Genomic DNA, 26,200 nt, shown 5'->3' with positions numbered 1-26,200 from the left:
CTTTTTTTTTTAATCTGTGGCTTTAGAAGCAAATATAGAGATTTCTTAACACCGGGGATTTCATGAAAATCGGTTTAGCCATTTTGACACTATACGGAACAGACAAAAAAAAATAAACAAAGAAAGCGCAACTATTTCATTTTTATTTAATAGATGCAAAAAATGCAAATTTTGCCCATGAGCATTTCACTAAGGAACAGGGGCAAATTTCTCACATATCAATGAGTGCAGTCCGATTCAAGTTTAAGCTCATTGATAAGGGGCCTCCTTTTTATAGCCGAGTCCGAACGGCGTGACGCAGTGCGACACCTCTTTGGAGAGAAGTTTTACATGACATAGTACCTAATAAATGTTGCCAGAATTAGGAGCGGAAAATCACCTCTGAAAATTTCTTTCTGATGGTCTCGCCAGGATTCGAAACCAGGCATTCAGCGTCATAGGCGGACATGCTTACCTCTTCGCTACGGTGGCCTCTAATATTTAACAGATAAAAAAGCAACTAAAACTAGCTTTACTACTCCTTCGACAGTTAGGTTGCTTTTGGCAGACAGCCGAACGGACAGACATTGCTAAATCGGCTTAGAATATGATAACGATCAATAACATGTATATATTTTGTTGTTTCTCCCATCATATGATTTTCATTTCTTTGGTATTTTAAGAGTTTTCCTTTTTTTAACTTGTGGCAACACTGTTTGTCAGCTTCGCATGAGTGCTGCCAGCGCCAACGTTAAACATAGATTCGGACGTAACAGAAAGGGAACTTGATTAAATATCCTCTTTGTAACAATTTTACAAAAGCATTCTCTGCGTATGCGAGCATGTGAGTGGAAATGATATTAACACTAATACTAGAACAGCAGCAGCAGCCAACATCATCGAATGAATGGTTGGCTCATTTCCGTTGCAATTCGTCCCATTCATTCAAGTTAGGATTTCTTTTGTGTTGTGTGTAATGCCATTCGTTCTCCGCCACGCCACAAAACGCCAACCAATGTCGAATACGATTCTCGTTTCTCCAAAATGGAAATTGTTGACTGCTGAATGTTTTCCGTCGCCGCTGTTCGTTGAATAATTTCTGTCCGTTTATCCGTCGTCATCATTCGCCGTCGTTATCATCGTTGTCATCTGGACCCATTTGTGTTGCTTGTCTTTGGTTTATCTTTCAATATCCAATTGCGTTTCTTCATTCGCCGCGATTCGTTGTGTTATTAAGCGCCGCGCTTTTGACAACAGAAACAAAAAAACAATTTTTATATTTGGCTATCGGTTTGTGTTTTTTAAGCTCAGATTGATTATAAGTGAAGCTTATGTTTACACTCAGCGTCACCCTTTGGATGACCGCTCTGCTGAATAACGGTGAATTGAATCGAGACGAATGCCATATTTGTTAATCCAACAACCAATAAGCTCGATACTGCACACAATCAAAACAAAACAAAAATAAATAAAAATATAAAAAACCCAATAAAAGCTTCGCATTCTCTTTCAAAGTTATTTTAATCGTCTTTAAAGAATATTTTTTCTCATAAAAAAATCAATACACATGAAAAAATAAACTTAAACTTAAAATAGTTCCAGTGGTAATGAATTGTAGTTAGTGGAAATTTATTCTTTACTTTGTGTCCAAAACTACCATCATCAAAACTTAATGTCAAACCTTAAACCATTTGCAAGTAATTAATATATCCGACGAACTTTCAACCAAAAAGGATACTCACATACGGAATTTGCCTATTTGCGAACACCGTCGGAATAACGGATAAATAACTCAAGTAAGTGTACCTATGAATCTAATGGGAAATTTTATAAATAAATACGGGTAACATGTACTGCAAAGAAATGCATCCAAAATTTGTCAGCGTTAGAAATTACCTTGAAATCTTAGCAAATATTTAAGACTTTCACTGGGACTTACATATGGGACGAAGATTTCTTAGAAGGTGTATGCGTATATCCAGAAATTTAAACAAATCAAATAGAGCTGCTTCCATTTACTTAAACAAGGCATGTACACTAGAACCGGTATTTTTGCAAAAAGTGTTCTTCAGAATCGCAATCTACGACGAATTCTACAAAGTTGACTTTGGTTTTTAACAACAACTTTTTGTTACAGCGATGGTGAACACCTGTTTCTTAATGGAAATTTGAAATTTTGATGGTGAACACCAAAATTAAAGGGCTGAAGGTAGGACCATTGGATTTTTGGATTGTTGGTGCAAAAGTACGATATGCGATTGGCTTGACACTCATTCAGTTACGCTCACCCAAAAACCATGGATCCTAGTTTAATCGGTTTAATTAAGAGTTTTCATCATCACATAGTATGTTAATAAATTGTTATAAGGCGATAACAAAACATTGTTGCTAAAAATCAGAAGCTCAATTTTAAATTTAACCCATGGGCGAATTATTTTAAATTTAAATACGTTCAAAAAAACAGCTCGCGTCGATTAGTGCAAAGGAAAAAAAGGGTGTTTTGTATTATGGCTTATTGACATGAAGTCAAACGATCACAGGAGATCTATATTGATTGCTTTGAAGGAAGCAATTAAGAACAAGTAAATGGCAAATTTTGCCCATGAACATTCCATTAAGGAACAGGGGCAAACTTCTTACATATCAATGAGTGCAGTCCGATTCAAGTTTAAGCTCAATGATAAGGGTCCTCCTTTTTATAGCCGAGTCCGAACGGCGTGCCACAGTGCCTCTTTGGAGAGAAGTTTTTACATGGCATAGTACCTCACAAATGTTGCCAGCATTAGGAGGGGAAAACCACCGCTGAAAATTTTTTCTGATGATTTCGCCAGGATTCGAACCCAGGCGTTCAGCGTCATAGGCGGACATGCTAATCTATGCGCTACGGTGGCCTCCAAGTACAAGAACAAGTAAAACGGTGCTAAGTTCTGCCGGGCCGAATCTTATATACCCTCCACCATGGATCGCATTTGTTGAGTTCTTTTCCCGGTATCTCTTTTTAGGCCAACAAAGGATAAAAGAAAATAATTGCTATGCTATTGGAGCTATATCAAGTTATGTTTCGATTCGGACCATAATCGAATTTAATGTTGGAGACCATAGTAGATGTGATTGTGTAAAATTTCAGCCAATTTGAATAAGAATTGCGTCCTTTAGGGTCTCAAGAAGTAAAGGACACGTATGTTGAAGGTCATGGGAGAAGCCGTTGCACAAAATTCCAGCAAAATTGGATAATAATTGCACCCTCTAGAGGCTCAAGAAATCAAGATGCCAGATCGATTTATATGGTCAGGTTATGCAGCGATTTTAACCATATTTGGCAAAGTTGGAAGTCATAACGAAACACGTCATGCTAAATTTCAGTCAAATCGAATAATAATTGCGCCCTCTGGAGGCTCAAGAAGTCAAGACCCCAGATCGGTTTATATGACAGCTATATTAGGTTACGAACCGATGTCAACCGTATTTAGCATAGTTGTTGGAAACCTTAACAAAACAACTCATGAAAAATTGCAGTCAAATCGGATAAGAATTGCGCCCTCTAGTGGCTAAAGAAGTCAAGATTCAAGATCGGTTTATATGGCAGCTATATCAAAACATGGACCGATAACCTATCTACACTGATAAGAAGAATTTGTGCAAAATTTTAAGCGGCTAGCTTTACTCCTTCGAAAGTTAGCGTGCTTTCAACAGACAGACGGACGGACATGGCTAGATAGACTTAAATGTCATGACGATCAAGAATATATATACTTTTTGGAATCTTAGACGAATTATTCGAGGAATTAAAACAGAATGACGAATTTAGTATACCCCCATTCTATGATGGAGGGTATAAAAAGCGATCAGAATATTGGACAAGATATGAGGCAAGAATCATCTATAATGACAACACTCGGTCCAAAGTGGCAAGATCGATCGAAAACTATTTGGAAAACAGTAGACGGGAAGTTTTAACTCACCCTTTTTATATCCCAGTTCTTGCAGCTTTTGACTACCATATGTTTCCAACAATGCAGAACGCTCTTACTAAAATACGCTCCACCACTTTACCCTTAAATAAACTTTGCACGAAATTCATATGCAAACAGAATGATGTGTAAAATTAATGGTGAACGATGCTCAATGCAATGAATACTGTAGCAATTTATTATGCCCTACACCACTACTATGGTACAGGGTATTATAACTTTAGCCATGTCCGTCTATGAGTCCAAGTATTCTTGAAATTAAGGTTTAGCTCGAGTTTGTAATCTTCACGAAATTTTGCACACGCCCCTTTTGTAGTCCAATGACGAATTGATTGAAATATAGATTTTGGTAAAAAACGGTTCAGATTTAGATATAGCTCCCATATATATACGCATCGCCCAATTTGCATTTATATAGCCGTAATAACTGCGATTTTCAACCGATCTGCATAAATTTAGGCACATATTGTTTTGCTACCAGTCTTAACATATCTGCAATTTGTTCAGATACACTAATAAGGCCGTAATAACCGCAATTTTGAACCGATCTGCATGAAATTTGGCAGGGATTGTTTTGATACTGATCTAAACATTTTTGCGAAATGTCATTAAAGTCGGTTTAGATTTGGACATTTGCACTTTTATAGTCGTTTTAACTACAATTTTCAACCGATTTGCACAAAATTACAATTGGGCATCTCCTTCATTGATGTCAAAACTCCGATAAGAAAGTTCTGTTGACATAATTTTTCAATCCATTTTAGAGGATGGGATGAAAACTTCGATCTTTGCCTTTGAGTGATACGTGCATTTTTATTTCGCTCCGGAAAAGAAAATAGAAAATCTCTGAGCCTCGAAAAAGGTATCTATTTATACAAGAATATTTAAACCTCTCAGGGATATAAGTATGGCTACGCAGCCATGTAAAATCTTCTCCCCAACAAGGTATTGCCGAGCGGCACGTCGTTCGGACTCGGCTATAAAAATAAGGTCCCTTATCATTGAGCTACAACATGATTCGGACAGCACTCATTGTTATGTGAGTAGTTTGCCCCGTGTTTCTGAAAGGAATTGTAAATTTACATTTTCACCAGTGGCAGTGATGAAATTTGCCGATGATTTCATTTATAACGTTCTGATTAGATTTTGCTATGTTTCTCAGTCTGTTAGTTAAATAGAGGCCGCCGGCTCCCATCACTTCGATTCTCTTACCTAATATTTATGTAAACAGGTCTAACATCTAGAATTGTCTTTAGTGCCCTCGAAGGAGTGTTTCTCACCGCTTTGTGCAATGTTGTACTTCTACTTCGCCGTCCACCTACATAGTTCTAGCATCTGTCAGATCCTACCAAATACTACTCCCAACTACTTGACCTTCTTGGATATCGAATCAATCTGTGAAGGAAACCTAAAAAACAACGTTGTTTTAGATAAATGAAGAAAATTTTATTTATGGCTGACTACGCTTATGGAACTCATTATTTATCTACCTGTTATGTAGCATATGGTTTAACCAGTCTCAGTTACTCGTTCCACCCGAGGGGAGGGGATATTAAACCCAGGCATTCAAACCTCTGCGCTACGGTGGCCTCCGACACTTATGCCAGTTATGCGCTCTAAATACTTAAAAGTAACCTAGCCTTCTCTGAGGACGGCATGATCCGCATTGTTTGGGTGCCGGGCCATAGCGGAGAAAAAGGAATGAAAGAACAGACGATTTGGCAGTGAAGGCCAGAGGGCTGCTGTTAATAAACTTGGTTAACCCGAAGCCTTTCGGGTGACGTGGTAGGGAAAGTAATCTTAATCTTAAAGTTAATCTCTTTCTTACACTCCAAGCGTTAAATAACTCACAGTTTCAAATTCCAGCGATATCGGGAAATAAATGGGGATTTCATGAGGTTAAGACCCTAAATCGACAGATTGGTCTATATGGCGCTATATCAAAAAAAGTCCTAACATGGATCACATTCGGTTCGTTTATCAAGGGGCCTAGTCCAACTCACTTTTCCAAATCTCAACCAAATCGGGTAATAAATGCGCCTTTTATGTTCTTATCTAGCTTTATCTAGTATGTATGATGTAGACCCTATTCGATTCAGATATCGAGTGGCCTCGAGTGTATTAAATATATTACAATAAAATATGGCCAATAGTAAACTGTTCAGCGTGAACATAGGGCATCAAAAAGCTCTCTCTATCGAGCTCTATCGTTGGCCAAAGCCTTGGCTTGATTCCTATATGGGTTGATTCGAACTCTCTTTTCGTGCAGCGGATCCATGTGTTTTTCGGGCGTCCTCTCCCTCGCTGTCCTTGCGGGTTCCAGCCTAGAACATTTCTCGCTATATCATCGCTAGATAAGCGTAGGATATGACTCAACCAAGTCCAATTTGTCTTCCGGATTTCTGCATCGACAGGTGAAATGTTTGTTCTTATTTGCAGTTCTTCATTTGAAATTCGGTTTGGCCAGAAAATTCGAAGTAATTGTCGCAGGCAGCGATTTATGAAAACTTGGACTTTGCGGTTAGTCGCTTGTGTCAAGCTCCAAGTTTTACAATCATATAATAAAAAAAGATTTCACACTACTGTTGAAGATCCTGATTTTTGTTTTATGTGATATGTCACTGCTTCTCCAAACTTTGTTGAGTTACAGAAAGGCGCTTCTAGACTTGTTGATACGTACGTGTATGTCTGCCTCTGTCCTTTGTTATTTTGCTGCCAAGATAGGAGAAGTTGTCATCGTCTTCAATGATATGGTCGTTTATAATTAGCGGTGTCAGATGTTCCTTCCCTCATCAATGTGGTCTTTGCTTTGTTTATACTCAGGCCTACTTTGGCAGCATTTTCATTCAGTCGTTCCAGTTTCGCTTTTATGTGCTCGAAGCGATGCGCAAAGAGGCATATATCTTCCGCGTAGACGATGTCTCCGAGGATATCGTTCAACTCACTGTTCCAAATATCAACGACATAAGATAATAAATGCGGCATAAGAGTCAAATTTGGATCGGTCTATATGACAGATACATCGAATTCACTGTTCCAAATTTCAGCGTAATCGGCTTATGAATTTAAGACACTTAATCGGCAGAATGACCTATATGGCAGCTTACCTACTTTAATTGCCTATGACAGCACATTTGTTCCACTAGCCGAACGTAGAATAGCGTTCCAAGCGCCTCGGTCTTCTGAGGTCACTTTAAAATCTCTGACACCAAGTTTCGAGGTGCCTCCCACCACTTCATCTTATCATCGGGCTTTTGGTGTTCCGGGTTTGCATGTATCACCGTGTTTGCCTTCAAAAGACTTCTTTGCTGGAGCTTCTCCATCCATTCTGACAACATGACTTAGCCAACGCAGCCGTTGTATTTTGATACGTGTAACTATGCTATCGTCGTCATACGGCTCGTGGTTCATACGACGCCTATATTCTCCATTAACGCAAACTGGTCCATATGTTTTACGAAGAATCTTTCTCACAAATACTCCAAGCACTGCCTCATCTGCTTTCACAAGTAACCATGCCTAAGAACCATTTTACAACAAGGGAAGTATCAGTGTCTTGTGTGGCAGCTACACACCTCGAAATATGGTCCGAACTGAACCACCTCCGTTTTGGACAATGGGAGGCCCAGTCCAACAAACTGTAAATAATAAATAAGGTAATAAATGAGGCTTTTGTGGGCATAAGTCCCTAAATCGGCAGATCGGTCTATATGACAGATATGTAAAGGGTGATTTTTTAACAATTATCTTTTTGGCAACACTAGTTTAAACAGCCCATGCACGTTTCGTGTTTTGTTTAACTGCCAAACATCTTCAGTTTGGTCCATAATTTAACCATGAATCGCCTCACAAGCAAACAACGCTTGCAAATTATAGAGTTTTATTATCAAACTGTGTGTTCTGTTAAAAAAGTTCATCGCGCTTATTTTTCACTTCATTTCGAAGATAATTTTTGACTCAATGGGTAAGTAAATAAGCAGAATTGTCGATTGTGGTGAGAATTTCAGCCAGAAGCATTGCAAGAGCTACCATCCAGAAAAAAGTCACCGTATTTCTTCAAAGATAATGAGGGTGAATGATGAGTGCTACCGTGAGATGATATCGAATTTGATGCAAAGAGTATCCCAAAATTGGACTTAGCGGATGGACCATTAGAGGCGCAGCCAACATTTGCATGAAATAATCTTCAAACATTAAATTATATGAACCGTTGTATCGACTCAAATAAAGATTTGATGAATTTTTCTGAATTTTATGTGTCCTTTTTGAAAACTTTTCCTATAGCTCTTAAAAAATCAACGGGAGAAGTAATCCGACTCACTGTTCTAAATTTTGGTAATTATATCCAAAAATGGTGCGATCTGGACCATATTCGGTTCGGATGTTGGCGGGCCTAATATAACTTCAATTTCAGCGAAATCCGATAGTAAATGCTCCTGTTATGGGCTTAAGACCCTAAATAGATAGATTGGTCTAATGCAAATTGGAAATTTTACCCATGAACCTTCCACTAGGGAACATGGGCAATCTTCTCACATATCAATGAGTGCAGTCCGATTCAAGTTTAAGCTCAATGATAAGGGGCTTCCTTTTTATAGCCAAGTCCGAACGGCGTGCCGCAGTGCGACACCTCTTTAGAGAGAAGTTTTACACGCCATAGTACCTCACAAATGTTGCCAGCATTAGGAGGGAAAACCACCGCTGAAAATGATGGTCTGATGGTTTGGTCAGGATTCTAACCCAGGCGTTCAGCTTTATAGGCGGACATGCTAATCTCTGCGCTACGGTGGCCTCGTCGGTCTATATGGTAACTTTATTTCAATATGGTACGATATGGACCAAATGCAGTTTGAATATCGATGGCCTAATAAAACACACTGTTTTAAATTTCAGCGAAATCCAATAATAAATCCGACTCTTATGGGCCTAAATGGGCAGATCGGTCTATATGGCAGCTATATCTAACTATGATCTGAAGTAGACCATTCTTGGTTCGGTTATTATAATTTCAGAGAAATCGGGGAACAATTCAGGCTTTTATGGACTAGGACTCAGATCGGTTTATATGGCAGCTAAATCCAAAAAGACATAGTCGAGAATGAAATTCCTTCTTCACGTTGGGAAAAAAGCGTTTAGTGTAAGCCATAAGAGTAAAATCACTTCCTGATTCGATTTAGCTATGTCCGTCTGTCTGTCTGTCTATGCATTCTTGTGATCATGTTACAGGTCGCATTTATTGTCCAAGGACAAATGCTATTGATTTTGAACAAAATCGGTTCGGATTAAGATATAGCTCCCATATATACCTTTCAACCGATATAGACTTTTAAGGCTATTGAAGCCACAATTGTGGTCCGATCTTTACAAAATTTGGCACGGGGTGTTTTATTTGATGTTCTCATATGTCTGCGAAATTTCGTCAAAATCGGTCCAGATTTAGATATAGCACCCATATATATATTTTATCCGATATGGAGTTTTAAGGCTGTAGCAGCCACAATTTTGGTCTGATCTCTATAAAATTTTGCATGAAGTGTTTCCTTTATAGTTTCATAAAAGAAAGCAAAATTTTATAAAAATCGGTTCAGATTTAGATATAGCACCCATATATATCATTTATCCGATATGGAGTCTTAACTCTGTAGCAGCCACAATTTTGGTCTGATCTCTATAAAATTTTGCATGAAGTGTTTCCTTTATAGTTTCATAAAAGAAAGCAAAATTTTATAAAAATCGGTTCAGATTTTGTATATATATATCATTTATCCGATATGGAGTCTTAACTCTGTAGCAGCCACAATTTTGGTCCGATCTTTACAAAATTTTGCATGAGCTATTTTATTTGAAGTCCTAATTTGTGTAAATTTTTTTTTAAAAGTCGGTCCAGATTTAGATATAGCTCCAATACATATATTTCATCCGATATGGCCTTTTAAGGCTCCAGAAGCCATAATTTTATTCCGATCTTTACAAAATTTGGCATGAGGTGTTTTATTTGACGTCTTCATATGTGTGCAAAATTTCATAAAAATCGGTTCAGATTAAGATATACCTCCCATATATATCTTTCATCCGATTTAGACTTCAAAGGCACAATTTTGGTCCGATTTCTACAAAATTTTGAGTGCGGTGTTTTATTTAAAGTCGCAATGCGAGTACGAGATTTCATACAAGTCGGTCCAGATTTAGATATAAATAGCTCCCATATATATCTTTTATCCGATATGGTCTTTTAGGACGAGTTGTTTTATTTGACGTCTTAATACAAGGGCAATATTTCATAAAATTCGATTTATATTTAGATATTGGTCCCAGATATATCTTTTATCCGAAATAGATTTTTAGCCTGTAGAAGCCACGATTTAGCATGAGACGTTTTATTTGACGTTCCAATACGTGCGCAAAATTTCATTAAAATCGGTCCTGATTTAGATACAGCTCACATATATGTATTTCATCCGCTAAGACATTCCACTAAGGAACAAGGGCAAACTTCTCACATGTCATTGAGTGCAGTCCGATTCAAGTTTAAGCTCAATGATAAAGGACCTCCTTTTTATAGCCGAGTCCGAAAGGCGTGCCGCAGTGCGACACCTCTTTGGAGAGAAGTTTTACATGGCATAGTACTTCACAAATGTTGCCAGAATTAGGATGGGAAAACCAACGCTGAAAATTTTTCTGATGGTCTCGCCAGGATTCGAATCCAGGCGTTCAGAGTCATAGGCGGACATGATAACCTACTGTGGTGGATTTGGAGGTTACTTCTATATATATTAAAAGTACTACGTACACTAGGTGGTGTAGCGTATTATATAGTCGGCGTTGACAAATTTTTTCACAGCTTGTGTCTCTGTAATTGCATTCTTTCTTCTGTCAGTTATCAGCTGTTTCTTTTAGCTTTCTTTAGAAACAAAGTGTAAAAAAGTATATTTGATAAAAGTTCATTCTAAGTTTTATTAAAAATGCATTTACTCTCTTTTAAAAAATCCGCAATTACTTTTTGGGCAACCCAATACGTATCTACACGTATGTCGAAGAAATAACAGCACGCTTCAATCTAAAGAGTTGGATATTAATTCGAAAACCCATGTTCCATATTACATTTTTCGTATGTATCACACGATGTGTACAACTTTCAGAGTTGCAATCTTTGAAAATACATATCGTGTGATAGCAAGATAAGTAAGGAAGTAAAAGTGAACCAATATTTTTCCATATCTTTTATATCTAGGAGAACAACAATGTGCTATCAATGTGTCGCCATCTCTTAAATAAAGCGAAAGTAAAACAAAATCCAAAAAGCACCAGTAACTGTTTTCGCTGCAGAGTTTTAAGCGAAGACTTAGTGAGGGACGTAAATGCTTTTGTCCCCAAACAGTCTTCACAAAATGTGTCTGTAGGCATTTTTGGCAAGAAAAAGCATACTAACCATATGCATTTGCAATAAATTTAGAATACATTTAATTGTCCGTTAAATTTGAAATATTTTATTATAGGCACTTTGGTTTCAGTTTCTTTTTGCCATAATGTGACGATCCCTGCTTTATTACAATGGAAAGCAACAACAAACAAACAAAAAACGTCTCGTTAACCACATCAAATCTGCAAAATATATATTTCTGGAACAAAAAATTTTATAACATTTTAGGCTATACCATTTTGGCAAATAATCGTGACCAAATGAGATGAATTCTCAAGAAATGAAATAAAGATTTTAAAAACTGTAAAGAGGGAATTTTCAAAAAAAAAAAAAAATCAAAACCCCAGCACGACAATAGCAAGGAGAGTAAAAGAAAACGCATGAATTAAATTTATGACAACTGTGGAAAGAGAAAATTTACGCATATTTTTCTAAAGAAACACAACTAAAATTATGCATAAACATTCAACGCTGATGAACGATGGATAAACTAATGGACAGACAGATACATAGCTTGTCTACATGGCCTAAAACTTAATATGCAACCAACAGACAACAGGGTAGACAGACAGATGGGCAGAAACTTGACAATTTCATGGTGCATGACACGCCGGCCAATCACCTAAAGCTCACTCTCAAATCAAATACAAGTGACAAACTACAAAAGTCATTTAAATAGTTTTGTCATTATACGCGTGCGCGATGCCTTTTCATTGGAACTGTGTTGGCCCATTGGAATTGTCTTGGTCTCCTTTGTAAAATAATTGTGTGCGACCAATTGACCAACTCCAGAACAAATGGAAAGTGATTTTGCGATTGTTTTTTTTTTTTTTTTTTGTTTGTTGCTGTTAACCAACTGCAGGTTAATCATTAAGGGGAGTATTCTGGACGAAGATACAGTGGGTGTTCACATAAAGATTTTCTCTAAAGGAGAAATTTCAAAAAAAAATTTACATTTTTTGTAAACGCAAAATTTTGAAAATTTTTTTGAAGACAAAATTCAAGAAAACTTTCTCTAAAGAAAAATTTCTATAAAAATTTTTCCAAAGAAAAATTTCTATAAAATTTTTTCCAAAGACATAATTTCTATGAAATTTTCTTCTAAAGACAACATTTCTATGGAATTTTCTCTAACGACAAAATTTTTATGAAATTTGCTCTAAAGACAAAATTTCTACGAAATTTTCACTTAAAACAAAATTTCTATGAAATTTTCTCTAAAGACAAAATTTCTATGGAATTTTCTCTAAAGACAAAATTTCTATGGAATTTTCTCTTAAGACAACATTTCTATGGAATTTTCTCTAAAGACAACATTTCTATGAAATTTTCTCTAACGACAAAATTTTTATGAAATTTGCTCTAAAGACAATATTTTTACGAAATTTTCCCTTAAAACAAAATTTCTATGAAATTTTCTCTAAAGTCAAAATTTCTATGGAATTTTCTCTAAAGACAACATTTCTATGGAATTTTCTCTTAAGACAAAATTTCTATAAAATTTTCTCTAAAGACAAAATTTCTATGAAATTTTCTCTAAAGACAACATTTCTATGGAATTTTCTCTTAAGACAACATTTTTATGAAATTTTCTCTAACGACAAAATTTTTATGAAATTTGCTCTAAAGACAAAATTTCTACGAAATTTTCCCCTAAAACAAAATTTCTATGGAATTTTCTCTTAAGACAACATTTCTATGAAATTTTCTCTAAAGACAACATTTCTACGAAATTTTCTCTAACGACAAAATTTTTATGAAATTTGCTCTAAAGACAAAATTTTTACGAAATTTTCCTTAAAGCAAAATTTCTATGAAATTTTCTCTAAAGACAAAATTTCTATGAAATTTTCTCTAAAGACAAAATTTCTATGAAATTTTCTCTAAAGACAAAATTTCTATGAAATTTTCTCTAAAGACAAAATTTCTATGAAATTTTCTCTAAAGACAAAATTTCTATGAAATTTTCTCTAAAGACAAAATTTCTATGAAATTTTCTCTAAAGACAAAATTTCTATGAAATTTTCTCTAAAGACAAAATTTCTATAAAATTTTCTCTAAAGACAAAATTTCTATAAAATTTTCTCTAAAGACAAAATTTCTATAAAATTTTCTCTAAAGACAAAATTTCTATAAAATTTTCTCTAAAGACAAAATTTCTATGAAATTTTCTCTAAAAACAAAACCTTTAAGTAATTTTCTCTAAACACATAATCGCCATGAACTTTTTTCTAAACACAAATTTTTAATGACATTACCACTTAAAGATTAAAAATTATTTTCTCAATATCCCAGTGTTAACGAACATTTTGCATTGCAACTAAGATACCAAACCCATTGAGGCATATCGTCAGTATGAGTGCCCAAATCGAGAGGACAACATGCAACAATGTGACATGGCTGTTATTGTTATTTCTTGCTTCGTTACAAGAAAGGATGTTTTTGTAACGCATGTGTGACAACCACTAACAACAACTATCACAACTATAAGGAATTTCGAGTGCTCTATGAAAAGGAGACGCTTTGGACATGCCAAGAAGGCAGTGAACTATATGATATGCAGCATCATTTGTGTGTCAGTTAGTCAATAGCTTGGTCGGTCAGTCGTTTGCTGTTCCCTTTAACAATTTCATGCTCAATCTCCATAATAAGTCGTAATAATTGAGAGACAAACCCACTGCCGCCGTCAAAATTGTCGACCCCTCAACAGTGTTGCCACTTTGGAGGTATTGCAAAGAAATAAACGCCTAAATGAAAAAATGCAATTTCTTTAGCAATTTCAAAAGTTATTTTCTATGGGAAATTTTGTAAAAATGTCTTTTTTTTATAGGAAATTTAGTAAAAATTTCATTTTTTTTGGAATTTTGTCAAAATTTCATTTCTATGGGAAATTTTACCAAAATTTCATTTCTATGGGAAATTTTACCAAAATTTAATTTCTATAGGAAAAAATGTACAAATTTCATCTTTATGAGATTAAATAAAGGCCTTTAGCTCATCCTGGCGACAGTAACAAACATAAAGAAGCCGTCATTTTATTTCAATAGGAAATTTTGTTAAAATTTCATTTTATGGAAAATTTTATCATGTTATTTTTATAGGAAACTAACTGAAATGGGCTTTCTTCTCTGCGCTTTTTTTACTTTTTAGTACTTTTTATTTGATGTTTATTTTATTGTGGTTGTGGTCCACCATACACTTGGTCCCGAAAACGGATATCAAATTCGTGGTCCACTCCTACATACATTTCATTTGAACCCAATATTGCTATGGTAGGTAAATATGTTCTATTTTGGAGGTGTTTTGGGTGTGGTACGAACCCCCAAACACTTGGCCCCAAAATTGGGTAACAGATCAATTTTGTACTTTCAAATAACCTCTCATTTGATACTCATATTATTATAATTGGTTCATATATCAATTTGGCGGAATTTCTGAATGGATTGGTCTCCCCAGGAACTCCATCCCAATTTTTGTTTTTTGATTACTTTAAGAGTGCAAACAAAATTTCACTGAAATCGTCCCACCCACTTCCAAGATCTGGCATTTTTGAAAACTTGGGTAATGGGGAGGGACCGCCACCCTTCAGATATCGAAAAATGTAGTCCCTCAATTTACCCACAGCATCATTCACCGAAAATTTCAAGAAAATCAGTTCAACCGTTTTTCAGTTTATACAGAACACACAAATAAATAAACAGACATATTGATTTTTTATATAAGAATAATGAACCGGGCCTGCTCCGCTGCGCCTTATTAACTCTTTAATATCTTTTTAGGGTGGGGACACTTCGCCCTGAATGCGGATATCGAATTCGTGCCATTGTAGCCTATGACGCTGAACGCGTTCGAATTCTGGCGAGAACATTGGACAAAGCGGTGTTTATCCCCTTTTAATGTTGGCGACACTGCGGGACGCCGTTTGACCTCGGCTATAAAAAAGGTCCCTTATCATTGAGTTTAAACTTGAATCCACCTCCACCCCATATTTGAAATTATATAGCCTATGTTTCCTTCCAAACGTACACAATCTATGAAAATTTTAAGAAAATCGATTCAGCCAGGTATCATTTGGTCATAATTGGTCTAATGACGTTTTTAAGGGTTGTCGTGACCCCTATATTTTGTTCTGATTTTGTATGCCAGATTCGAAATCTACTCCCGAATACCTTTCATTTGAAATGACCGTTTAATATGTCTGTTTGAGAAAGTTTTGGGGTTGGGGCGGCCCGATGGGTACTTAGACTCAAATTTTAATACCATATTCGTATTCTACTCTCCAATACCTTTTATTTGATACCTATATTGTTCCGATCGGCCCACTTTTGATTTTGGGTTGTTTTTGGCATAAGGGGGAGTGTCCATCCCCCTTCCGATACCGAAGGGGGATGGACCCTTATATAGCCTATATTTCCTTCCAGACCAACCTTCCGTTTTTCAGTCTATACGGAACTAACAAACCGAGCCCCATATATCCATGATTGACTAATGTGACTATTTGGACGTTTTTGTGGGGGTAGGGTGACCTCCTATACTTCGACATGAATTTGTATGCCAGATTCGTTATCTACTCCCGCATACTTTGCATTTGATACCAATATTGTCCCTATCGGTCCACTTTAGATTTTGGGTGGTGTTTTTGGGGTGGAGGGGCGGACCCTTTCCGTAATCAATTAATTATAAAGCCTAAATTCCTAAATCCTGACCATATTCGTAATCTACTCCCGAATACCTTTCATTTGAATCCCATATTGTCAAAATTTCATATCTATAGAAAATTTTGTCAAAATTTCATTCTATAGGAAATTTTGTCAAAATTTCAAATCTATAGAAAATTTTGTCAAAATTTCGTTCCACAGGAAATTTTGATAAAATTTCATTTCTATAGAAAATTTTGTCAAAATTACATTTCATAGGAAATTTTGACAAAATTTCATTCCTATAAAAGATTTTGTGTATATTTCATTTCTATGGGAAATTTTGACAATGTTTCACTTCTACAGGAAATGGTGTCAAAATTTCATTTCCATAGGAAATGTGGTCAAAATTTCATTTCTATAGAAGATTTTATCAAAAATTCATTGAAAACCCCCTGGGTTCACAATGTAGACCCCCAGGCTCACTCTGTCTCCTAGCTTTGAACCATCCGTGTAACATGATCTTCCAGATGGAATACAAAGGCTCCGCCAGTCCAAGATTGTACCGATGGCAGCCTCGCACTCGACCTCAAGTGTCGTCTCAGGTATCCGATCGGAAACCTCTTCCCTTCCTTCCAGGTTTCCTATCGTCGTCTCGATTATACCGCGATGGTATGAGCTGCCCCCATCCTCAATCCATTCTCCCATCGCCTTAAATCTCATAGCCGCAGTGTCTGCCTCACACTTAATCTGTATGTCAATGGGTCGGATATCTAGAATAGTCTCCAGTGCCTTAGTGGGCATGGTCCTCAACGCTCCGCCTATGCCAAGCCAACATATTATATAAACTTGTTGTATGGTCCTTATGTTGGTCTAATGACGCTTCTGTAGAGTCAGTAGACTATCCCCGGATTCAGGCCCCATTTCGAGCCTTCTCAATACGCTCCTGAATGTGACACTTCCAATTGAGTTTCCCGTCCAAAATCACACCTAAGTATTTGACTTTGTCAGATATCGAAATCGTCTAATTGAGAAAAACGTGGTGTCAAATTGGCCCACCTTCGTTTTCCTCGTGAACAGTCAAATTTCTGTTTTCTCTGGGTTAACACTGAGCCCAGGCGTCTCAGCCCTGTCATATGCCATATGCAAGACCCTTTCGGCCTTTCTGGTTGGATCCTTACCCCTAAGAAATATTATAATATCGTCTGCATAGTAGCCGGCTTCAAATCCCTCTTCAGTCAGCATCCGTAATAGGTTATTTATGGTGGTCAACCAAAGGAGTGGCCATAAAATGCCCTCCTGTGGCGTGCCCTATGCCACTTTCTCCTTTATATTTATGTCATGGGACCCGCAATTTATCCACCTGTTCCTTAGCATATGGTTTATCCAGTCTCTAAGGACCCGGTCCACCCGGTACTGGTCTAGGGATTGGATCAAAGTGTTGGTCCGCACATTATTAAACACCCCCTCGATGTCAATGCATACCGCCAATGTGTACGTTTTGGGTTCGAAGGATTCTTTTATTTTATGCACAACCATGCGCAGGGCAGTCTCCACCGAACTTCCCCTGACATAGGTATGCTGTTTGTATTTCAGCAGTTCGCTGGATGTCATTCTCTTTATCATGGTATTCACAATGTGTTCCATGGTTTTGAGTAGAAAGGACGCAAGGCTTATAGGCCTGTAGGCCTTTGGTGTCGCATAATTTGCCTTACCGGGCTTGGATATAAATACCACCCTTGTCTATGCACGCTGTGAAAATAATGGCCAGATGAAGCGCCAGATAGTCGGCCTCTTTTTGTAGTAACGCCAGAAATATTCCATCAGATACGGCTGACAATAATAGTTTGAAGCTCCTCAAGGCTTCCTTGACCATAAAATCCGTTATGATAAACCTTCGATCAACCTCATTATTCCAAGATTCCGGTGTCTCCATTAGTCCTGTCGTATTCTGTGGAAAATAGGGTTTCCTTAAAAGCCTCAACATGTTCTCCGTTGTTTCTGCCCCCACTCCCAAGTCGTCTACTAACGCTTCAGTTTGGACATGGGATTTTGAGAAAAACTCTTTTATCTTGGCGGCGTCATTAACGCTATCGAATTGGTCGCAGAATAACTTCCAGGAGGCAAGCCGCTTTGCCGCTGTGGTAATCTTATTGTATTTCATGAGCCGTGTGTAATACACATGCCAATATACTTCCGCTTTTTTACGACGTACTCTGATAAAAAATCTGCGGACCTTTTTCTCAATGTTGCCAATCTCCCCGGTCCTTCAGGGTTTTCTTTGGTTGATTTCCTTTCTCGAAGAGGACAACTATCTTCGAAAGACTCCACTAGTGCATCGTAATCCTGATGACATTGTCGTCAATGTCTTCTAAATCTAAGTTATCTTGCCCAAGTCTTCTTCTGAGTAGCCTTCCGAATTTGGTCCAGTTGGTTTCCAACTTATTCCGGAAGCTTGTCGGTTTCGGCGCTGGCCGTGCTATTCTAAACCTAATGTAGCGATAGTCAGAGAATATTTAGGGATAAGAAAGAAATTTTTATCGTCGAAAATATCAGCTTTTGGCAACTCTGCCCCATGTCGTCCTAAGTCTTAAGAGTAACCAACCTATTGCCTTCAACCCCAACCATAGTAGTTTCTTACTTTTCGCCTGACATTGCCTTCAAAGAGTCTAATCTTTGAAACCCAATTGGTTTTTGCTGTTATTCCTAAAAGCCAGCGACTAACTTCAATGATTATTGGAGCAACGTCACTATGTCTGCCAAGTCAAAAATTATTACTGAGAAAATTGACGGAGGCAGATGAAAAAACTTCCATGTAATAGGATCTGAGCGTAACGCCCCGATTAATGAGGCTTGAAGAGAATGTAAATTGTTGTTAGGTGGTGGATAAGTACTTTAGGTAGTACACAGCGATGTGAGGGAGCATACGTTGCTATATTAGTATATTCTTGTGTCACACACATTTTCCTGATTATTACTTCCCCAGTTTGTGTGCGCGCCTCTCTAGGCTCTCAGTGTTCTATTTATATATGGCTGTGGATAGTGAAAGTATTTCAAGATTAGTCGCAAGTAAAATGGTTTACCTCTGTGATTGGTTTATAGCTTCATTACAGGGCCGGAAGGAAACTATGAATTACGTGTATGTGAGTGTATGGGTGAAACATAACAAGGTAAATTTCATAATAATTTGCTATAGAACATTTCGTATTAGTTTTAAGTTGAGTGAAGGGCGAAGTAGGGGAAAAAAGAAGTAATTTAAAGCAAAACAAATGGCAATAAAAGACTTAACATTTAAATAATTAATAGTTGCAAGTCATAAAAATTTAATTAAAAAAACATTTGCCTATTAAAGATTAATTGATTCCATGACCGAAGTCAGAAAAAATTTTTCAGCACTCCAGTTTTTAGCCAATCTATAAATTGGAAAACCATGGGTTGGAACAAAAACAGAATAAAAAACACTTACTCCCACGATGAAATAATAAAAAAAAATTTTTAGATATGGCTTTCATCCAAGTTTCGGTCTTCGGCTTCTGATTGTTCATGCAGAATGATCAGATTCAAATCAGTTTCAGTTTTTTTCTCACAACCAACCTTAAGTTAGGTTAGGTTAGATTGAAAAGAGGGTGCAGATATTAATCCGCCCCATTCCACTATGGACATACATCTAAGCCAGTAATCGGCTTGTTGTGCGCTCTAAAAACTATAAAGTAACCTCTAAAAAGGAAAATTTTAAGATAGAAATTCCGTGCTACTTACAAAATATTTAATTGTTTTCAATACCAGTCCCCTAAGTTGGTTCATGTCTGGTATTGTATCTCCACCTAAATGCGAAAGCCGGGCAATGACAAAAGAAATTCTCCAACGTCTCATCATCTTCCCCGCATGCCCTACACATGCTATCACTTGTCGCTCCCATTTTACATAAGTGAGCTCGCAGTCCTATGTGTCCCGTTATGATAGCAATAGCTATAGTAACCTCCTTCTTACTTCCTCTCAGTAATAGCTTCGTCTTTTCACGATCTGGATCCCCCATAGGATTTTCGCCGTCCTACCGACCGTTTCGCTGTTCCAAAATGTTGCATGCGCATTCATCGCTTACTCATTTAACTCGAACTGCGTCGACCCGAAAGGCTTCGGGTTAACGAAGTTTATTGACGGCAGTCCTCTGGCCTTCACCGCCAAATCGTCTGCTCTTTCATTTCCCCTTACTCCGTTATGGCCCGGCACCCAAACGATGCGTATCGTGCCATCCTCAGAGAAAACGTTAATCTCCTTCTTACACTGCAAGACTGTTCGTGACCTTACCGTCTTGGTTGTTATTGCCTTTATGGCAATTTTACTGTCTGTAAAGATATTCACAATCGACGTCCTCGAGTTAGCACCACACCACTTCACGCATTCCGTGATCGCCCGAATCCCCGCCTGAAGGACCGTATTATGGTCAGGCAGTCTAAACAGATCTCAGTCCTTGGGTTCTCAATCTAGACCCCCAGGCCCAATCTGTCCAATAGCTTTGAACCATCCGTGTAACATGATCTTCCAGATGGAATACAAAGGCTCCGCCAGTCCAAGATTGTGCCGATGGCAGCCCCGCACTCGACCTCAAGTGTCGTCTCAGGTATCCGATCGGAAACATCTTCCCTTCCTTCCAGGTTTCCTATCGTCGCCTCGATTATACCGCGATGGTATGAGCTGCCCCCATCCTCAATCCATTCTCCCATCGCCTTAAATCTCATAGCCGCAGTGGCTGCCTCACACTTAATCTGTATGTCAATGAGTTGGATATCTAGACTAGTCTCCAGTGCAGACCAAGGCTTCTGTACTGGTATTCCAATCACGCTACCAACTCGGCTACGGGGGCACCCTGGCGTAAGTAATTATTGGTCTAATTACTCTTCTGTAGAGCCAGTGGACTATCCTGGGACTCAGGCCCCATATCGAGCCTACGGCCCATCTACAACATCTGTGAGCCTTCTCAGTACGCTCCTGAATGTGACACTTCCAATTCAGTTTCCTGTCCAAGATCACACCTAAGTATTTGACCTTGTCAAATATCGAAATCGTCTTATTGAGGAAACGTGGTGCATTAAATTGGACCACCTTCATCTTCCTTGTGAACAGGCATATTTCAGTCTTCTCTGGGTTAACATTGAGACCCCTGGGTCTGGCCCAGTCATTTGCCACATGCAAGACCCTTTCGGCCCTTAAGGATCGTTCGGATCCTTACCCCTTAGAAGTATTATAACATCGTCTGCCTAGCAGACGGGTTCAAGTCCCTCCGCAGTCAGCATCCATAATAGGTCAGTCGCCATAGGAGTGGCGATAAAATGCCCCCATGTGGCGTGCCCTGTGCCACTTTCTCCCTTATATTTATGCCATGGGAAACACAATTTATCCTCCTGTTGCTTAGCATATGGGCTATCCAGTATCTAAGAACCGGGTCCACCCGCTACTGGTCTAAGGATTGGATCAGTGTGTCGGTCCGCATATTTTTAAAAGCCCCCTCGATGTCAATGCATACCGCCAGGGTGTACGTTTTGGCATCGAAGAATTCTTCCATTTTATGCACAACCTCGTAACGGGCAGTCTCCACCGACCTTCCCTTGACATAGGCATGCTGTTTGTACAATATTTGACCAGTTCCCTGGATGTCCTAGTCTTTATCATGGTGTCCACAATACGTTCCATGGTTTTGAGTTGAAAGGTCGTAAGGCTCGTGGGTTGTAGGCCTTTGGTGTCGGGCAAAATTGGACCATATTTGGCTATAGCCGATCTGCCCATAAAGGGTCTGAAGCCCATAAAAGCTTAATTTTTGTGTCCGATTTGTGCCGATAAAGGGTCTGAAGACCATAAAAGCTTTATTTATTACCCGATTTCGATAAAAATTGAAACAGTGGGTTATTTTAAGCCTACCTCCCTAAATATGGTCCGGATCGGACTATATTTAGATATAGCTGCCATATAGACCGATCTCCCAATAAAGGGTCTAATGCCCATAAATGCTTTATTTTTCATCCGATTTCGCTGAAATTTGGAACAGAGCGTAGTTTTATGCCTCCCAATATCCGACCCAAATATGATACACCCAAATATGATATTTAGATATAGCTGTCATATAGGCCGATCTTCCCATAAATGATCTGAAGCCCATAAAAGCTTTATTTTTTTTACCGATTTTGATGAAATTTGAAACAGTGAGTTATTTTAAGCCTCCTAACATCCGACCTAAATATGGTTCAGATCAGACTATATTTAGATAAAGCTGCCATAAAGACCGATCTCCCGATGAAGGTTCTAAAGTGGATAAAAGCTTTATTTTCTATCCAAATCTGCCCATAAAGGGTCTGAAGCGCATAAAAGCTTTATTTGCTATCCGATTTCGCTGAAATTTGAAACAATGAGTAGGTAAAGGGCTCCCAACATCCGACCTATGTTTAGATATAGCTGTCATATAGACCGATCTGCCGATAAGGGGAAGGAAGCCCACAAAAGCTTTGTTTATTACCCGATTTCGCTGAAATTTGAAACAGTGAGTTTTTCTGAGCCTCCCGATATCCGACCTTAATATGGTTCAGATCGGTTTATGTTTGGATATAGCTGCCAAAAAAACAATATTTTGTTCTACAAAATTCAATAGTGACTTAAATATATTAGACCACTTAATGTCCGTGCCGAATTTGGGTGCTTAAGTTATCCAATTTTCACTGGATTGTGACGAAAAGGGTTTTACATATATACCCGAGGCGGTGGGTATCCAAAGTTCGGCCCGGCCGAACTTTATGCCTTTTGTACTTGTTTTAATTGCCGTTTTCACCATCCCTTTTAACTAATTCCGGAAATTTTATATCTTTTTTTTAAATCAAATAACTCCTTATCATTCGATTCCTTTTAAACACATCTTTTTCGATCTACTAAAAGTAATTTATTCAAAATTCACAATAAAATGGAATGTAACCTTCAAAGAGATTTCCCATGAAAGGACGTGCTTTAACAGTGCTATAAAATATCAACTAAAGATAAAGGAGCAGAGGGAGTGACGGGAAGAGCAAGAGGAAAAAAAACTACCAAACAAATTTAATTGCAACTTTGTTTGGCGGTCAATAGAAACATCAATCCATTGTCAGTGTCACGTTCAAATTGTACAAAAATCGAATTTGTTCGATCAGGATAAGAAGTGCTCATCCTATATAAGAAGACGTAGAATAATTTTCACACACACCCAATCGCCATGCAACAGACAAGAGAGCATCTTAGCTTTAAAATAGAGTTTGTGATATTTGTGTGTGGCCAAAGAATGCTGGCAACAACAAAATCGCAGTCACACACAGTTCACCACACCATAATATCAATTCACATATGATCAAGGCAGGATTCTTATCGGTTACAAAATTTTGTTACCATATACATATGTATGATGGATGTGACACATTGCCTTGTGATGATGTACGGCGCTGTATTGTGCTGTCCCGTCTACTACTCATCCTTTGGTAGCAAAGTTATTGTTGTTATTTATCCTAATATCGGATAACTCGCGGCTACCCGCATTTTTCATTATCAGTTTTTTTTGTTTTTGTATTTATTTTGCCATTTGAAATTTTAGAGTTTCTTTATTATTATCCTTATTCACTTTGCTATTGATTCCTTGCCATAGTCTTAAAAGGGTTCTTTTATACATGTCTTTAAAAATAATTACAAAGAGGGCAAGGATTGCTAAGACACTGAATCATTGTTGATCGTATTGATACAACACCAAGTACCCTCGGAGATATTGATCTAGTTGTTGCGGAAAGGGGAATAAAACGAATATCCAATCTGTATAAAAGATACAAATTATTCATTGGAAATTTACATACGTTCGTTGTCTAACAATGTTGTCAAAAATAATGCGTAATTTAATAATTGTAGGTATTATTCAAATTTCATTGGGGGTTTTTTCTATCGCGCATGCAATTGAATTATAACAAATATCCCCTCTTGGTTGTGGGAGTCTTATGGTAGGACAACAATAGACTCAAATTCCCCAAATGGCTGGTGCACATCTTTTGTTGTTAAGATATCCACCATCCATTGTGAAGAAGACAAACATATTAAGAGCAACATATAAAAAGGTGTTAAGTTCGGTCGGGCCGAACTTTGGATACCCACCACCTTGGGTATATATATAAACCACCTTTCGTCAAAATCCGATGAAAAATGCATACCTAATGCCCCATAACAGCTATATCGACATATGCGAGATATCGGTCTATATGGCAGCTATATCCAAATTTGGACCAATTTGGGCCAAGTTTCTGAAAAATATCGAAAAGCCTAACACAATATGCTGTCCCAAATTACGGCCAAATCGGACAATAAATGCGTCTTTTATGGGCACAAATCCTTAAATCGAGAAATCGGACTATATGGCAGCTATATTGAAATCTGAACCGATCTTAGCAAAATTGAAAAATAATGTTGAAGGGCCTAACACAATTCACTGTCCCAAATTTCGGCGAAATCGGACAATAAATGTGTCGTCAAATTCGTCAAAATCCGGTGAAAAATGCATACCTAATGCCCCATGACAGCTATATCGACATATGCGAGATATCGGTCTATATGACAGCTATATCCAAATTTGGACCGATTTGGGCCAAGTTTCTGAAAAATATCGAAAAGCCTAACACAATTTGCTGTCCCAAATTACGGCGAAATCGGACAATAAATGCGTCTTTTATGGGCACAAATCCTTAAATCGAGAGATCGGACTATATGGCAGCTACATTGAAATCTGAAGCGGTCTTATCAAAATTGAAAAATAATGTTGAAGGGCCTAACACAATTCACTGTCCCAAATTTCGGCGAAATCGGACAATAAATGCGCCTTTTATGGCCCCAAAACCTTAAATCGAGAGATCGGTCTATATGACACCTATATGCAAATTTTGATCGATCTAGGCCAAATGGCAGAAATATGTGGAGGGGCTTAACATAACTGACTGTCCCAAATTTCGGCGACATCGGACAATAAACGCGCCTTTTATTGGCCCAAAACCTTAAATCGAGAGATCGGTCTATATGACATCTATATGCAAATCTTGATCGATCTAGGCCAAATGGCAGAAATATGTCGAGGGGCTTAACATAACTGACTGTCCCGAATTTCGGCGACATCGGACAATATATGCGCCTTTTATGGGCCCAAAACCTTAAATCGAGAGATCGGCCTATATGACACCTATATGCAAATCTTGATCGATCTAGGCCAAATGGCAGAAATATATCGAGGGGCTTAACTTAACTGACTGTCCCAAATTTCGGCGACATCGGACAATAAATGCGCCTTTTATGGGCCCAAAACCTTAAATCGAGAGATCGGTCTATATGGCAGTTATATCCAAATCAGGACCGATCTAGGCCAAATTGAAGAAGAACGTCGAGGGACTTAACTTAACTCACTGTCCCAAATTTCGGAGACATCGGACAATAAATGCGCCTTTTATGGGCCCAAATCCTTAAATCGAGAGATCGGTCTATATGACACCCATATGCAAATCTTGATCGATCTAGGCCAAATGGCAGAAATATATCGAGGGGCTTAACTTAACTGACTGTCCCAAATTTCGGCGACATCGGACAATAAATGCGCCTTTTATGGGCCCAAAACCTTAAATCGAGAGATCGGTCTATATGGCGGCTATATCCAAATCTGAACCGATCTGGGCCATATTGAAGACGGATGTCGAGTGGCATTACGCAACTCCAAGTCCCAAATTTCAGCGAAATCGGATAATAAATGTGCCATTTATGGTCCTAAGACCCTAAATCTGCGGATCGGTCAATATGACAGCTAAATCCAAATATGAAACGATCTGGGCCATATTGAAGACGGATGTCGAGTGGCATTACGCAACTCACTGTCTCAAATTTCAGCAAAATCTGACAATAAATGTGGCTTTTATGGGCCTTAGACCCTAAATAGGCGGATCGGTCTATATGGGGTATATCAAGATAAAGTCCGTTATAGCCCACCTTCGAACTTAACCTGTTTATGGACGAAAAAAGAATCTGTGCAAAGTTTCAGCTCAATATCTCTATTTTTAAAGACTGTAGCGTGGTTTCAACAGACAGACGGACGGACATGGCTAGATCGTGAACATTTTATTTCACGTTCGGGACCGGTCAATTGGCCGCCTAGATCGTGCTATTTA

General features: G+C 38.0%; 1 protein-coding gene across 1 annotated transcript in view; it reads left to right on the top strand.

The window, feature by feature from the left end:
• Positions 1–917: 917 nt before the first annotated feature.
• Positions 918–26,200, top strand: part of LOC106089456 (protein single-minded) — a 108,324-nt gene continuing 83,041 nt past the window's right edge. Inside the window, exon 1 of the mRNA XM_013255312.2 lies at positions 918–1,775. The gene's annotated coding sequence lies outside the window, so the exon portion shown is untranslated. The remainder of the gene's footprint in view (positions 1,776–26,200) is intronic.

The sequence above is a fragment of the Stomoxys calcitrans genome, chromosome 2, assembly GCF_963082655.1.
Source record: "Stomoxys calcitrans chromosome 2, idStoCalc2.1, whole genome shotgun sequence".
In the NCBI taxonomy this organism is placed as follows: domain Eukaryota; kingdom Metazoa; phylum Arthropoda; class Insecta; order Diptera; family Muscidae; genus Stomoxys; species Stomoxys calcitrans.
Note: the sequence above shows the minus strand (reverse complement) of the source record. Positions and strands in the feature narration are given on the sequence as shown.